The sequence below is a fragment of the Aotus nancymaae genome, unplaced genomic scaffold (assembly GCF_030222135.1).
Source record: "Aotus nancymaae isolate 86718 unplaced genomic scaffold, 86718_ANA_hifiasm-v0.15.2.pri h1tg000062l, whole genome shotgun sequence".
Taxonomy (NCBI): Eukaryota; Metazoa; Chordata; class Mammalia; order Primates; family Aotidae; genus Aotus; species Aotus nancymaae.
This window is the reverse complement of record NW_026988476.1, coordinates 34,697,529-34,711,535: the sequence shown is the minus strand read 5'-3', so window position 1 is coordinate 34,711,535 and position 14,007 is coordinate 34,697,529. Positions and strand designations below refer to the sequence as shown.

General features: G+C 39.2%; 1 long non-coding RNA gene and 1 other non-coding gene across 2 annotated transcripts in view; one reads left to right on the top strand and one right to left on the bottom strand.

The window, feature by feature from the left end:
• LOC105710130 (uncharacterized) overlaps positions 1–14,007 on the bottom strand; it is a 91,950-nt gene that overhangs the window by 21,440 nt on the left and 56,503 nt on the right. The window contains exon 12 of the long non-coding RNA XR_001105689.2: positions 2,750–2,855. This is a non-coding gene — a long non-coding RNA (uncharacterized LOC105710130). The remainder of the gene's footprint in view (positions 1–2,749; positions 2,856–14,007) is intronic.
• On the top strand, positions 6,345–6,451 carry LOC135270525 (U6 spliceosomal RNA). The gene has a single exon (XR_010338686.1). It is a non-coding gene; the product is annotated as a U6 spliceosomal RNA (small nuclear RNA).

Sequence of the window (14,007 nt, the reverse complement as noted above, 5' to 3'; positions counted from 1 at the left end):
CTTAGCAAAGTCAGATTTTAGTTTGTTTATTAGTTAATTCATTCATTCAAAAATATCTGAATATCTTCTGAGTATAAGGGAGAAATTCTAGGCCCCAGAAAGGAAGACTCTCTGTTCTTAAGTTGTGGAATGTTTCTTTTTCGTGAAAAATCTGCATAGAATATGTACTTTGAAATGAGTCACAGGTTTCACCCATACCCTTACTAATGCCTTTAACTCCTTTGCATCCTGGTGTCCTTTTATGTCCATTACAGAAACACCTGTTAGTCGTACACATGGACTGAATCCTGCTTGAGAAATCTATCCAGTTGTGTGGGCTGGTGCACGTTAGGGTATATATTCACAGGCCTAAATACTACCCAGCATTTCTGTTACACAGCCCTCTGCATCCTCCTCAGTAGCTATTCCAAACCTTCACTACATTTTCTCAGCTGATCATACTGTTGCATTTTTCACAGAGGAAATAGAGACCATCAGGCATTAGTTCCTTGAGTTTATTATCCCCTGTGGATTTATACACATTTTTATATTCTGGTTAGGTTTCTCCTTTCCTTGACAGTAAGTAGTTCTGCCTTATCCTCAGGGGATATGTTCAAAGACTCCAAGTGACTGCCTGAAACCATGGGTAGTACCAAACCCTATATATACTGTGCCTTTTCTTATACACGCAGACCTATGATAAATTTTAATTAAGATTAAGTTAATCTGGTGCAACACATTGCTGTCAGAACATGTTTTCTGTTCATGTCTTACAAACAAAAATATAATGCCTTTTCCTTCTTAACTAAGCACTTATCAACACACTGTGGCCATTAACTTTTGCCATGTGTAGTGCGACAGCAAACCTAGCCTGAATTTCTTTTTCCTTTATCACAGCTTCACAGATAGGAGATTCGTTCTTACCATGAATCTCAGCAACCTCAACATGCAACTTTTTTCTTTTCTTGTTGAGAACTTTCACCTTTTCACTTAAAGAAAGCCACTTAGGCTTTTCTTTGGTATGTCCAAATTGCCAGCATCAAGACTTGCATTTGGGGTCATTATTAAGTAAAATAAGGTTACTTGAATACAAGGACTGTGATCTGCTAACGAGATGGCTACGAAATGACTGAAGGGTGGGTGATATATACAGTGCCATACGCTAGATGGGGAGGATTCACGTCCCAGGTGAAGGGAGTGGAGTGGGCCAGTGCAAGGTTTCATCACGCAGCTCAGAACAGCATGCAATTTAAAACTTATGAATTATTTTTCTGGAATTTTCCATTTAATATTTTTGGACCATGGTTGACCACTGGTAACTGAAACTGCAGAAAGTGAAACTTTGGACGAAGGGACTACTATACTACCTAAGCTGCCAGAGAGAATATCAGGCCTTCATCTCATTGCATGCATTTGCTTCTCAACCCTGTATAAAGGGTCACTTCTCTCCCTGCTGTAAAAAAAGAGGTGAACCTTCTGAGCAAGTCTAATCCACACAATTGTCCTTTGATCCTAATCTTTCTCATTTTTCAGAATTTGCTACACCAATTATCATTTTTCTTGTAACTCCAGCACCACCACTGCTTTGTGTGTGAGGGAGTTTTCCCCCCTCAGAAAAGAGTCATGCTCAAAACAATCTACAGTGCAGTCAACATCCCTGATCCATGGTCAAGGCCTTATCATGACAAAATGATCACTCCTAGTCTGAGAGCTACCACTTGTCTTACAATATCATAGAATCAAATAGATAATCAAAATGTATATACAGATTCCACACATTTTTAATAACCAGTTCGTTTGGACTTACACAGATAGCTGAACCAACCAAAAATTCTAGCATAAGCTTTCTCATATATTTGAACTAACTTTACAGTTCATTTGCTTACCTGATCTGTAGCAGTGTGTACTTCATAGTATGTATCTGTTTATTGATTACAAACTATAATTATTGTTGCTGAAGTCAAAATATGCTTCAGGCCAATCCTGCTCCATAGGTATAATATTCTGAAGGGAATGTAGTTCAATCTCCCAATACATTTGATTGTTAATATCAGTATTATAAGTTTTATTAGCTTCTACAATATTATTTTTAACTAATTTCCTAACGGAGACCCACCTTTAATCCCCCTCATGTTAAATTGCAAGACACAGTTCTATAACTTTGTGAATGAGCCCTTTAATGCTTTGTTACTCATTTTTAAAAGCAGATGTTTTAATTTTTTTTTTTTTTTGAGACAGTCTCATTGTGTCACCCAGGCTGGAGTGCAGTAGCACAATCTCTGCTCACTGTAACCTCCGCCTCCTGGGTTCAAGTGATTCTCCTGCCTCAGCCTCCCGAGTAGCTGGGATTACAGGCATATGCCACCACACTCAGCTAATTTTTTTTGTATTTTTAGTAGAGATGGAGTTTCACCATGTTGGCCAGGCTGGTGTCAAACTCCTGATCTCATGTGATCCACCCGCCTCAGCCTTCCAAAGTGCTGGGATTTATAGGCATGAGTACGTGGTCCTATTCCCTCCAATTTTCTATTAACCTATTACTTTGAGAGTGAAAAGTAATCTGATAAGCTTATTGGATGTGATGTGTTAGTCCCTAATCCTGTGGAAATCTTATAGTTAATTATAAATGGCATCATAAAGGAGAAAACATTTATGGGATTTTATAGGAAGTTAGAGGGATCCACAACTATTCTCTTCAAACTGCCAGGGTGTACAAATCCCAAGGAAGATACCAAGGCTGGAAGTAGTGTGAGGTCAGTGATGTACTCACCATGTTCACAAAATTCAGGGGGATCAAAAAATCTTCAGTAATCCAGATAAGTATTATTCCAGATAAATATTAAAGATGATACCTGATTGCTGGCATTCCCAAGTACCTGAAAAAAGCAAGTAAAATTCTTTTTTGAAAAAATGTAACATCCATCTGGGCTTCAAATTATTTCTGACAATAAAATCTCAAATACAGAGTCCCCTACATAATCAAATACGGACAGATGCAGGAGGAGAAAACACCCCTCTAGCAAAACAACATTAAAAAGACACATCCACAGGGACTCCAGATACCAGATTCCCAGACACAGACTATAAAGCATCATCCCACAGAGAAACCCCATATCCACTAGTAGTTACTCCATTTCTCTCCCAATCCTTACCCTCAAGTCCTAGGCAACTACTAACCTACTCTCTGTCTCTATCATTTTGTCTATTCTGGACATTTCCTGTAAATGGAATCATTTAATAAGTGGTTTTTTGTGATGAGCTTCTATCACTTAGCAAAATATTTTCAAGTTTCATTCATTTTGTAGCTTGTATCAGTACCTCATGTATTCTTATGGCCAAATGAAATTCCACTGTATGGATATATACATTTTATTTATCATTCATCAGTTGCCTAATATTTAGGTTATTTCCACTTTGGGGCTGCCAAGAACACTTACATACAAGTTTCTGTGTGGGCATATGTTTTCACTTTTCTTGGGGTATATACCTAGTAGAGGAATTTCTGGGTCATGTGGTAACTCTATGACTTACGGAAAAATGTTACAATAAAAAAGTAATAAGAATAAATATAAGCCCACTATTATACCCAATCAGTGTATGATTTGTATGATTCATTTGTATAACTATTTGTATAATTGTTGTATCATTTTTAAAAGGCAATGAAAATGATCCAAAGGATGAAGTGGCTCCCATGTGAAGACAGACTAAAAAGATGAGAATTCAGTCTAGCAGAGGGAAAGTTGAAGAAGTTACAAAATCCAAATTATTGAAATAGCAATATAATATCTTGACCAATCAGTTAACTTCTGATTTAACAACTTTCAATACACCTCAGTAACAGAATATGACCTTGACTAAAAAAAAAAAAAAAAGGCTGGGCATGGTGGCTGACACCTGTAATCCCAGCACTTTGGGAAGCCAAGGCGGGTGAATCATGAGGTCAGGAGTTTGAGACCAGCCTGGCCAACATGGCGAAGCCCCATCTCTACTAAAAATACAAAAAATTAGCTGGGTGTGGTGGCACACACCTGTAATCCCAGCTACTTGGGAGTAGCTCAGTGCCCGCGACAGAGTGAGATATCATCTCAAAAAAAAAAAAAAAATTCAAGAACTAAATAACAAAGCTACATGGGAACCTACTATATGCTAGTCATCATGCTGGTGCCTTTAAAACATACTTTATTTTTAATATGTTTTAAAACATAACATATTTTTAATATGTTTTAAAACATACTTTATTTAAATATGTTTTCTTAGATAAAACATATTTATCTAAGAAACATCAAGATAGGTATTCTTTTCCTTATTAAAAAAGAAAGAAGAAATGGAGATTAAGTGCTCATGTTCAAGTTGCACCTATTTTAACCAAAAATCTTCTCTTAAATCACATCATTTCTTTCCTTCTTTTTAGAGCCATATTTTGAAAAACGGTTGCTTGTACTTTCCATATGTGTTCTCTCACCTTCCATTCACTACTCAACCCACTTATATCTGCAGTTTTTCTCCCATTGTCCCATCTGCTTCTTCTGAGTTCAACAAAGAAATGAGAGTTGCAATGGCTGGTTTTGTTTTTTTGAGAGGGAGTCTCACTCTTGTAGCCCAGGCTAGAGTACAGTGGTGCAATCTTGGCTCACTGCCACTTCTGTCGACCCAGGGTTCAAGCGATTCTGCTGCCTCAGCCTCCCGAGTAGCTGGGATTACAGGCACATGCCATCACGCTTGGGTAATTTTTTGCATTTTTAATGGAAATGGGTTTTTACCATGTTGGTCAGGCAAACTCCTGACCTCAGGTGATCTGCCTCCCAAAGTGCTGGGATTACAGGTGTGAGTCACAGTGCCCGGCCCAGTGGCTGTTTTCTAGGCTTTATCTTGAAACAATCTTCCATTCACCAAATTATGGCCTGCAGGTCAAATCTGGACTGCCATCTGTTTTTAACAGGTCCTTCAAGCTAAAAAAATTTTTTTTTGCTTTTTTACATATTCTAATCATTCAAACAAATTAAAAGAAAAATAACATTTCATAATAGATGAAAATGACATGAAGTTCAAATTTCAGTGTCCATGAATAATGTTTGTTTGGAACACAGCCACATTTATTCATTTGCATATTGTCCATGACTGCTTCTGTGCTCCAATGGCAGGTTGAGTAGCTATGATAGAGACACTATAGGGTGCTATCACTGCTTCGCAATGTGGCTTGGCACGTCACATATCACAGTGACACAGTTATCACTTGACAGTGTTTCAAGTGTCTCATGTATCACTGTACCTATGGTATTTTATTTTGTTATTACCAGTCTATATGCATCATGTCAAAACAGGGAAAGAAAAGTAAATGTCACTGTCATACTTCTAAGGCAGAGTGGAGTGTGGATTATTCTGATTAAATTAGATGGCAAAACATTGTGTTTATTATACAATGACATTATAGCTGTGCTGAAAGAATACAATTCATGTTGACATTACCAGAAGTACTCATCACAAGATTTCCAACTCACAGGAAAGCAATAATCAGAAAAAAATGGAAAATTTAAAATGAAGTATCTCATTACAGCAGAATAACACAAAAATAAAAAATGAAAAAAAGTCTTCCACGTTTTTGTAGATAAGTAACCTAATTGGCTCATTTGTTAGCTAATCAAGGAAAGCCATCAACTAATGGCTAGTTAATTAAATTATGTTTGGTTGCTGAAGAAATGTGTCCAACAAACTGCTTAAAATTAGTGTTAGCCTTTGGCATGCAGCGTTGCTCTCTGAACTGAGGACAATGGGAGCAACAATAGTCAACGCAAATGATATGGAGTGGTTTTCCTTGGGTCTTGGTGAATCAACCCAGGTTACTGATTCTGCTCAGTTGTGGACTGTTCAAGGAATCAGTACTGAGTCTTAAGTGGGAAATGAAGAATTGTGTGAATATCCTGACTTGCCCTCCCACCCAGCAGTCAATGGTTCAGCAATGGTAAGATTTTATTGCAATCTTTTGAGCTTGGGACTGGGATTGAAGGTTTTTTCAAATAGAAGAACTGCCCAAAACCACTGTTAATTACTTTGGAATTGGCTTTTGCTACAGACTTGATAATGTTTCTTTATAAATTTAACCTAAAATTATGAGGCAAAACAGTGCTTATATTCCAAACTTATAGTAAAGTCATTTAGATGACTCATGTCTCAATCGCAAGTGATACCAAATTACTTTGTGTACTTCCCATGCTGTCAAAACTGAAAACAAAAAGCAAGATCTCCATTCTCCATTTGCAACAGATACATTTTCTGAGCTCAAATGACAATTCCAGCAGTGTTTTTCCGAACTCAATGCAAGAACACAAAGTACATTTAAATGTGTGGTTTAGGAAAGTGATTTATTGGTGCTTGCTTTGGCAGCACATGTACTAAAATTGGAAAGATACAGAGAAGATTAGCATGCCACCTGTGCAAGGATGACATGCAAATTCATGAAGGCTTCCATATTTTTAATTGTAAAAAGTTTAAATAATTAAAAAAATTGTTTTAAATTTTAAAAAAGAAAGTGTAGGCCAGGTGCGATGGCTCACACCTGTAATATCAGCATTTTGGGAGCCTGCAGCGAGCAGATCACAAGGTCTGGAGTTCAAGACCAGCCTATCCAATACAGTGAAACCTGTCCCTACTAAAAAAATACAAAAATTAGCCAGGAGTGGTGGCACGTGCCTACTTAGGAGGCTGAGGCAGGAGAATTGCTGGAACCCGGGAGGCAGAGGTTGCAGCGAGCCGAGATGGTGCCACTGCACTATATCCAGGGCAACAGAGCGAGACTCTGTCTCAAAAAAAACAAAAACAAAAAAAGAAAGAAAGTGATTTATTGGCAACAACATGCTAAAAACCAACTATCAAAAGAAGAATCTAATAGAATTCTATAAATACCTTTCCAAGCAATGAATATGTTCAGTTTAAATTATATGTCCCTGAATTGATATCAGCATTTGGCAGTACGTGTCTGTGTGAAAAGGCATTTCAAATATAGAAAGATGTAAAAATCTCATCACATTAATAGATGAACATTTGCAATTTATTTTGGTAATAAGGAACACTAACTATGAACACCAATCAAGCAAAAATATTATTCCCCCAAAAGAAAATTTGATTTTTCTCATTGGTAGAACTATATCATAAAAAAAGGTTGTTCTCAATTTTTATTATATTTTGAATTTTGTCAATAAAAGTTTAATGGCTTTTTTTTCCTCTCTTAGTTGAGATGTTGCCCACCACCTGCAGAAGTCTGGCCTGCAGACCCTGACTCAAAACAAGGGATGAATGAATGCACTCTCACACCATTACAGTGATACATGTGGGCTAGGGATGGCCATTGGCTGCTTTCAGAGAGCGAAAGGCAACCAATCCACCAAGTGTGTATGAATCAATCCACACTTTTATTCCATAGATGTTACAACAGAGGTTCTAAGTTAACACGCTTGTGGATAATTAACATAGTTAAGAGAATGGTTTTATAACTGATAAAAGCTTTAGGTTCTGGGGCCCAGAGTAAATACTATTAACAGATAAATCCCCTTTGATCTTCCCCACCCAGCACAAAATTTACATGAGTAAACAGAGTGGAGACAAAGGGATGTGGGGTAAGCAGACTTAAACTTGGAAGGCCTTTGATCTTCTCTCTTTCCCATGCTAATGTTAATGAGGCAGCTGCCTTCAGCATGCCTCAATAAAACCTTTTGGCCTTCCAAAAGGTTTGAGATTGCAATCTATAACTTTTCCTAATAGTTAATATCTTGCCAGCCACCCCGAGTGAATATCAACACTTTGTTATATAAGTACCCACATAATATTTTGATTTTGATTCTTAGCTGCAAAGCCTAAAATATTTACTATCTGATCCTTAACAGGATAAGTTTACCAAGCCCTGGAGTCTAAAGGACTCTAAAGTCTTAGGCTTCCTTAGGGCTCTGTTCAAGGCCCCATTTCTTTCCCATTCTTCACTAGATCCTTCCCTCATTTTACCATCTATGATTTCATTATGAGCTATAGGAAATCTGCCAAATGTATATCTTCAGCTTAGAATGAATTAATCACCAACCTACTTATTTCTTTCAACCTCACTGCCTCCATCCTAGTCCAACCTACCATTATTTCTCACCTGAACCATTGCCACAGCTTCCTCAATCCTCAACAGCCAGACTAACCTCTCAGTATGGAAATCTGGTCCCTTCTTCTCCCCATCTCTGCAAGTCTTTCAGTGGAATTCTCATTTTTCTCTAAAACAAAGTCCCTAATCCTTACAATAGACTACACAGACCCACATGGCCATGCACCTGCCCACCTCCAGCCGGTCTCATGCTTCTTTCCCCGGCTTCCCTCCACTCTGGCTACCCCAGAGCAATGCACTCTTCTGCCCCAGGAATTTTGCGCGTTTTCCCCTTTGCCGAAATGCCTCTGATCTTCCCTGTCTTCATCTCTCATCTCCCACTTTTTGCTTGGCTAGCTCTGATAAACGTGCTTCTCTGACAATCGTGTCTCCCTAGAACTCTACTCCTCTGGTTTAAATGGACTCTCCATACAGTTGAAGAACCCTTACTAACACTCTGGAATCTTATGCTTTTAATTGCTATAATTTGTTTTGAAAATATCCAATTGTATTAATGGTGTTTTTCTTTTCTGTATTTCATGATGTTTTGACATCTTGCTAACCAGAGAAAGACTGCCCCTTCCAGGGCTTGCTAATTCTTAGAGATGGCAAAGGGCTTAGCTAGGAGCACGTTTTTCATATACAAACGAACCAATCCCAAGTTCATAGCCCCGCCATCTCCTTATCTATCTCTCAGACACCAAACCAACATTTCCCCTGCTCTAAACCATCCCAGGGCAACGTACCAGGCAACTGCAGACCACTCCTATAGGCTAGAGCTGGTCAGAATTATTCAAATTAGCCAATCCCAAGCTGCTTACTCTGCTCTGCCCTTGCCTTTCCCAAGGAAACCCCAACAAAGACTCATGACTAAACTTTCCCCCTCTCCTGTCTTCCGCCACATGACCAAAACTTGACAATTCCCTTGTGGATCTGTGTGGTATGTGGTGACCCCTCTCTGGGACCTGTGAGTATAATAAACTTCCATTCAAGCCTCGTTCTCATTTCCTCCTGTGGTCACAACCCACTTTGCCATGCCATATTCAAATTTTCATTTTTAATATATCAACCCAGAATAACCCCTGCATAATTTGGGTTCCTTTCGGTTGCACATAATGGAAACCTTACTTAAAGTAGCTTAACCAAGAAAGCTTATTGCACACAATAGGAAGTTTAGTGGTTAAGGAAATTCAACTACCTTATGACCAAGTTTTTTTCCATCTTTCCAGTCTGCCTCCCTATTGTTAGCTTATCCTTAGGCTGACAGTGAGATGAAGGCATCAGTTCCTAGGATCATATCCTAGTGTTACTTTTTTCTGTGTAGCTCTTTTGTAGAAGCAGAAACTTTCCCTAGAATCTCCTTAGCAGGACTCCTAGCACGTTTTGTTGGCCACTTGGGTTACCTCCCCATTCCTGAGCAGTCATTGGCATTTAGGATGGGATTTATTGGAACTACCTTTGGAACTGGGAGGGTGGTAGTCATTTGGGGCACATTGATGCATGAAAGAGGGATGAAGAAAATTAGATTCTTTTGGAAGGGAGAAGGGGCAATGGACACTGGGAAGGAAACTAACCTGTCCACTACAACCCTCAGCAAGAACTTACTCTCTGTCTGAACAGATCATCATTGCTGGAGAAAGTCATAAAATTGCCCTGATTTTCTTCTCTATTGCCTCTTCTGATTCTTTGTACACTGAAATTAATTTCTTTCATTTTATGTTCTTCCAGAAAATATTTAAACATGTAATGTGCACCAGAACCACCTGGAAGGCTTGCTAAAATGCAGATTCTTGTGCTCTACACCCAGAGGTTCTGATTTAGTAGGTTGTCTCAGACCATTTTAAAAGAAGTGCTGACAAAAAAAGATACCACATTCCAACTCGTATGAATGTTCCTGAAACAGTGAGAGGGTAACCATATCAGAGACCCCATCATATGAGGTAGGTTATTTTGCTTGTAAGTAGGATGAGCCAACTATCGAAACTTTCTATTACAGGAACCTGAAAATATTACACCATAACTTTCTCTAAAGCAGTGTTCTAAGAATATTTCCTTAGTTTTACCCTTTTATAGCATATAAAGCAGTGAAAAATTGTTGCAATTGTATCAGTATGTTTTTGTAGATCTGGGTTTTAGAGTCACTGAGTTCAAAACTTCTCCAAGACAGAGAAGAAAAATTGCCTAAATGATGAATCTGGTGTTAGCGGCCTTCAGTTCAGCCCAGTTTTCTGACATGGACAGAATCAATGAAAAGCAGCTTCTTCATTGAACTAGTGAGACAAGTAGAACGCTTTTCCCTCCAAATATTTTAAAACATATTTTAAGATGTGTCTTTTACACATTGCATTAGTATGATATAAAATGAAAAATTCATATGAATTTTAATATTTAAAAAGGAGACTTCAAAGAAATTTTGTGATTTCCTTGGCCACTTTGGCCATACCTCATAACTCTCCAGAGTATGTATTTTCTGTCCTCTGCTATTAGGGGTAATTTGGTGGAAAATATTGAAAGTCCTCATTGAATTGGTTTTCTTTTTTTTAGGAGTACTTAGGAAGGTATCAACCATTTAAAGTTTCTCCAAACCATACCTAGGGAGAGAATTTTTTCTCCTTTAAAAATCAGATTGATAGGATATTCTTATAGAAAAGGCAGTTTGTTTTCTAGTACTATGATATAATAATTCAAAATAGGCTAAGACAGCATTGCCTACTAGAGAACCTCCGTGAAATGGAGGAAAAAAATTTGCTTTGGTATCAGAAAGCACAGGCTTACCAAAGGTATCTCCTTAAATTGGAATTTATTATTTGCAGTCACACTAAAGATAATGTCTGAAGCCTTTTACAAATCTAAGTAAAATTTCCCATATAATTTTGTAAACAGCCCTAATTTTCTATGGAAACAATTGTCTGAGGTAAAAGGGGAAACTTTGATTTTATCTCTTCTAATAATCACAAATGATAAAATCTGTTTTAGCAAGGTCTTATTATAAGCTATATTGTACAGAAAGGTTGCTTGGGTGGGATTTGTGCAAATGCCCAGAATAATTTATCTTTGAGTCAAAGCTGAGACACTTGGGTTAGCACTTTGTCCACACACATCCTGCCCTTGTGCTCCAGGGTACAGGGATATGGCTTTCCAAAGGACCTTGGGAACTCTCCACTTTTGCCCCTGCAGAAACTATCTGCAGAACCAGAATTGCTGGCATTTCATTGTGCATAGGATGAGAACAAACTTTGGCATAGGTTAGAATGTCTTCAGTTCTGTGAGACAGGCTGAGAAAAGAATTTCTCCAGCTATTTTCCCCTTCTCTGATGCATCATTTTTTCTCTCTATTAGACATTTCCATTAGTGTGCAAATGTGGTATTATTTCACCCACTTTAAAAAAAAAAAACCCTCTCTTGACCTCACTTTCACCTCTAGCTACTGCTCTATTCTTGCCCTCTCTGCAGCAAAACCCCTCAAAATAGTCATCTACCCTCCCTGTCTGCAGTTCTCTCATCCCATTCTCTCCTGAGCCCATTCATTCAGGCTTCTACCCCGACCTCTCTACATAAACTGCCCCTGTTACAGTTACTAATGTTCCTTACATTGCAAAATCCCAGGCAAATATCCCTCATTCTTACTTGACTCATCAGCAATGTTCAACAGTGGATTCCTTTTTTCCCCTGTAAAACATTTTCTTCCTCTGGTTTTCATAAAACCCCTCTCTCCTGGCTTTCCTCTTTCCTCAATGGCTGCTATTTCCCCATCTCCTTTGCTGGTTCCTACTGACTTTACACATTGGCGTGTTCAGTCTTTGGCTCTTTCTCTTAGACTCTGCCTATAGTTTCTTTCTTGGGAATCTCATTCAGTCTTGTGGTTTTCATTTCCATGTATATGGAAACCCAAACTCCTAACTCCAGTCCTGACTTGTCTACACTCATGTATTCAACTGCCTATTAAATGTCTCTGCTAGGCACATACCAAATTGACCTTCTGATCTTTCTCCCAACACCTGCCTCTCTGTGAGTCTTCCTCTGTTTAGTTAAGGTAATTCCATCCCTCCAATAGCTCAGGCTGACAACCTTGGACTCATCCATGACTCCTCTCTTTCTCTCATACTTCATATCTAATCTACCAGCAGATCCGTCTACCTTTGAAATATATTCAGAATCTAACCACTTCTTGCGACCTCAGTTGCTCCTGTCCTGGTCCCAGCACCTGGGCCCTGCTGCCACCCCAGCTCCAGCTCCTCAACCTCCCTTCTCACTTCATGCCAGCCTCACAGGCCTCTTTGCTGGCCCCAGAACACCCCAGACAGACTTTCACCATTGGACCTTCGCTCTTGCTTTTCTTCTTCTGGAGGCCTTGTCTCCAGCTATCGCCATGAGTTGTTCCCCTGCCTCCTTCAGGTCTTAGCTTAAATATGAGTCCTTCCCTAACCATTTATTTAAAATTGCAATCTTCACCCACCACCTGACCACTGGACCTGACCACCACTAGAAGCAAATTAATTTTGAGTTTGCAGTTGTATGACTAAAACGTGCCTAGGATTTGAAAGGTGTTCTTGTAAGATAGAATACCTACTTGTATGTATGGCCAAAGGTCAGCAAGGCTCTGAAGTTTCTCCTGTACCTGGGTGTCACTCTCTTAGCCCATACATACAATTTTCAGTTACATGTAAACTAAATTTCCTTTCTCCTAATAAAGACTCCTAGTCTCCATGTAGTTTCTTCTTTTGTTTTGTTTGTTTTCTGAGATAGAGTTTCACTGTGTCACCCCAGGCTGGAGTGCAGTGGCATGATTTTGGCTCACTGCAGCCTCTACCTCCTGGGTTCAAACGATTCTTGTGCCTCAGTCTCCTGAGCAGTCAGGACTACAGGCACACACCAACAGGCCTGGCTAATTTTTTGTATTTTTAGTAGAGATGGGGTTTTGCCATGTTGGCCAGGCTGATCTCGAGCTCCTGGCCTCAAGCGATGATCCACCTACTTTGGCCTCCCAAAGTGCTGGGATTACAGGCCTGAGCCACCATGCCCAGCCTCCATGTAGTTTCTTCTATTCCCAAGATTCATCTGTCCAAACTATACCAGCATTGGTAATGTCTATCAGGGTCTTTATTTCACTTAAGGATTAATTCAGATGGGCCATCTCTCATGTTTTGGAGTCATTCTTTGCAGGGAAACCCATCTTTAATATATTTCTAAACCAAGTGATCTCTTTTCAGATGTTCACTTTTCACTTAGGAAAGGTAAATGCTCAAAGCCACGTACTTGAAGGTCAAGAGATTGAGTCATTCTCACAGTTTGTAGCAAAACGGTGCAGTGCAGAGAAGCTTGAGACAAGCAAAGGATGCCCAATCTATGCTTCTATAGAAGACCTATCAATTCAGGTTTGTAGCTCCGGGACTTGACCTGCTTGTGGTGGGCAGGAACTGTGATTAAAGAGGCCACGGTATTTGGTAGGAGTTTTTGCATGGTAGTCGATGTTTTCCCAGAGACCAGAAAAGGAAAAGGGGTTAGTAATGTTGAATAAAATGCTGAAAGGAAAATGTTGAAATCTCTTAATATAATGCTTAAAGACAAAGGGCCAGAATTCTCATGGCTGTTTAAAAGTTGCAAAAGGGCTGCTGCCACCTCTTCCTCCCTGGAAATGCCAAGCTTCCAACCACTAGGGGTAATGCTCTTTTGACAAACAAGAAAACTTCTACTCAGATCTACAACTTCTACTAACTGGGTAACAAAGACTCAAACTGGTTCCAGTAGGAAAAAGGAAGGAAAAACACAAGGCTGAACATGACATTCCCCTTTACACACACCACCTATGCACTTCCAAATAGTTTCACCTATGTTTCTTTTATTCCCTACTTTCAAGTGTAGAGAATAACTTCCCCCATAAAGTGCTGAGAGGGAACTCTGTGGCCCTGGAG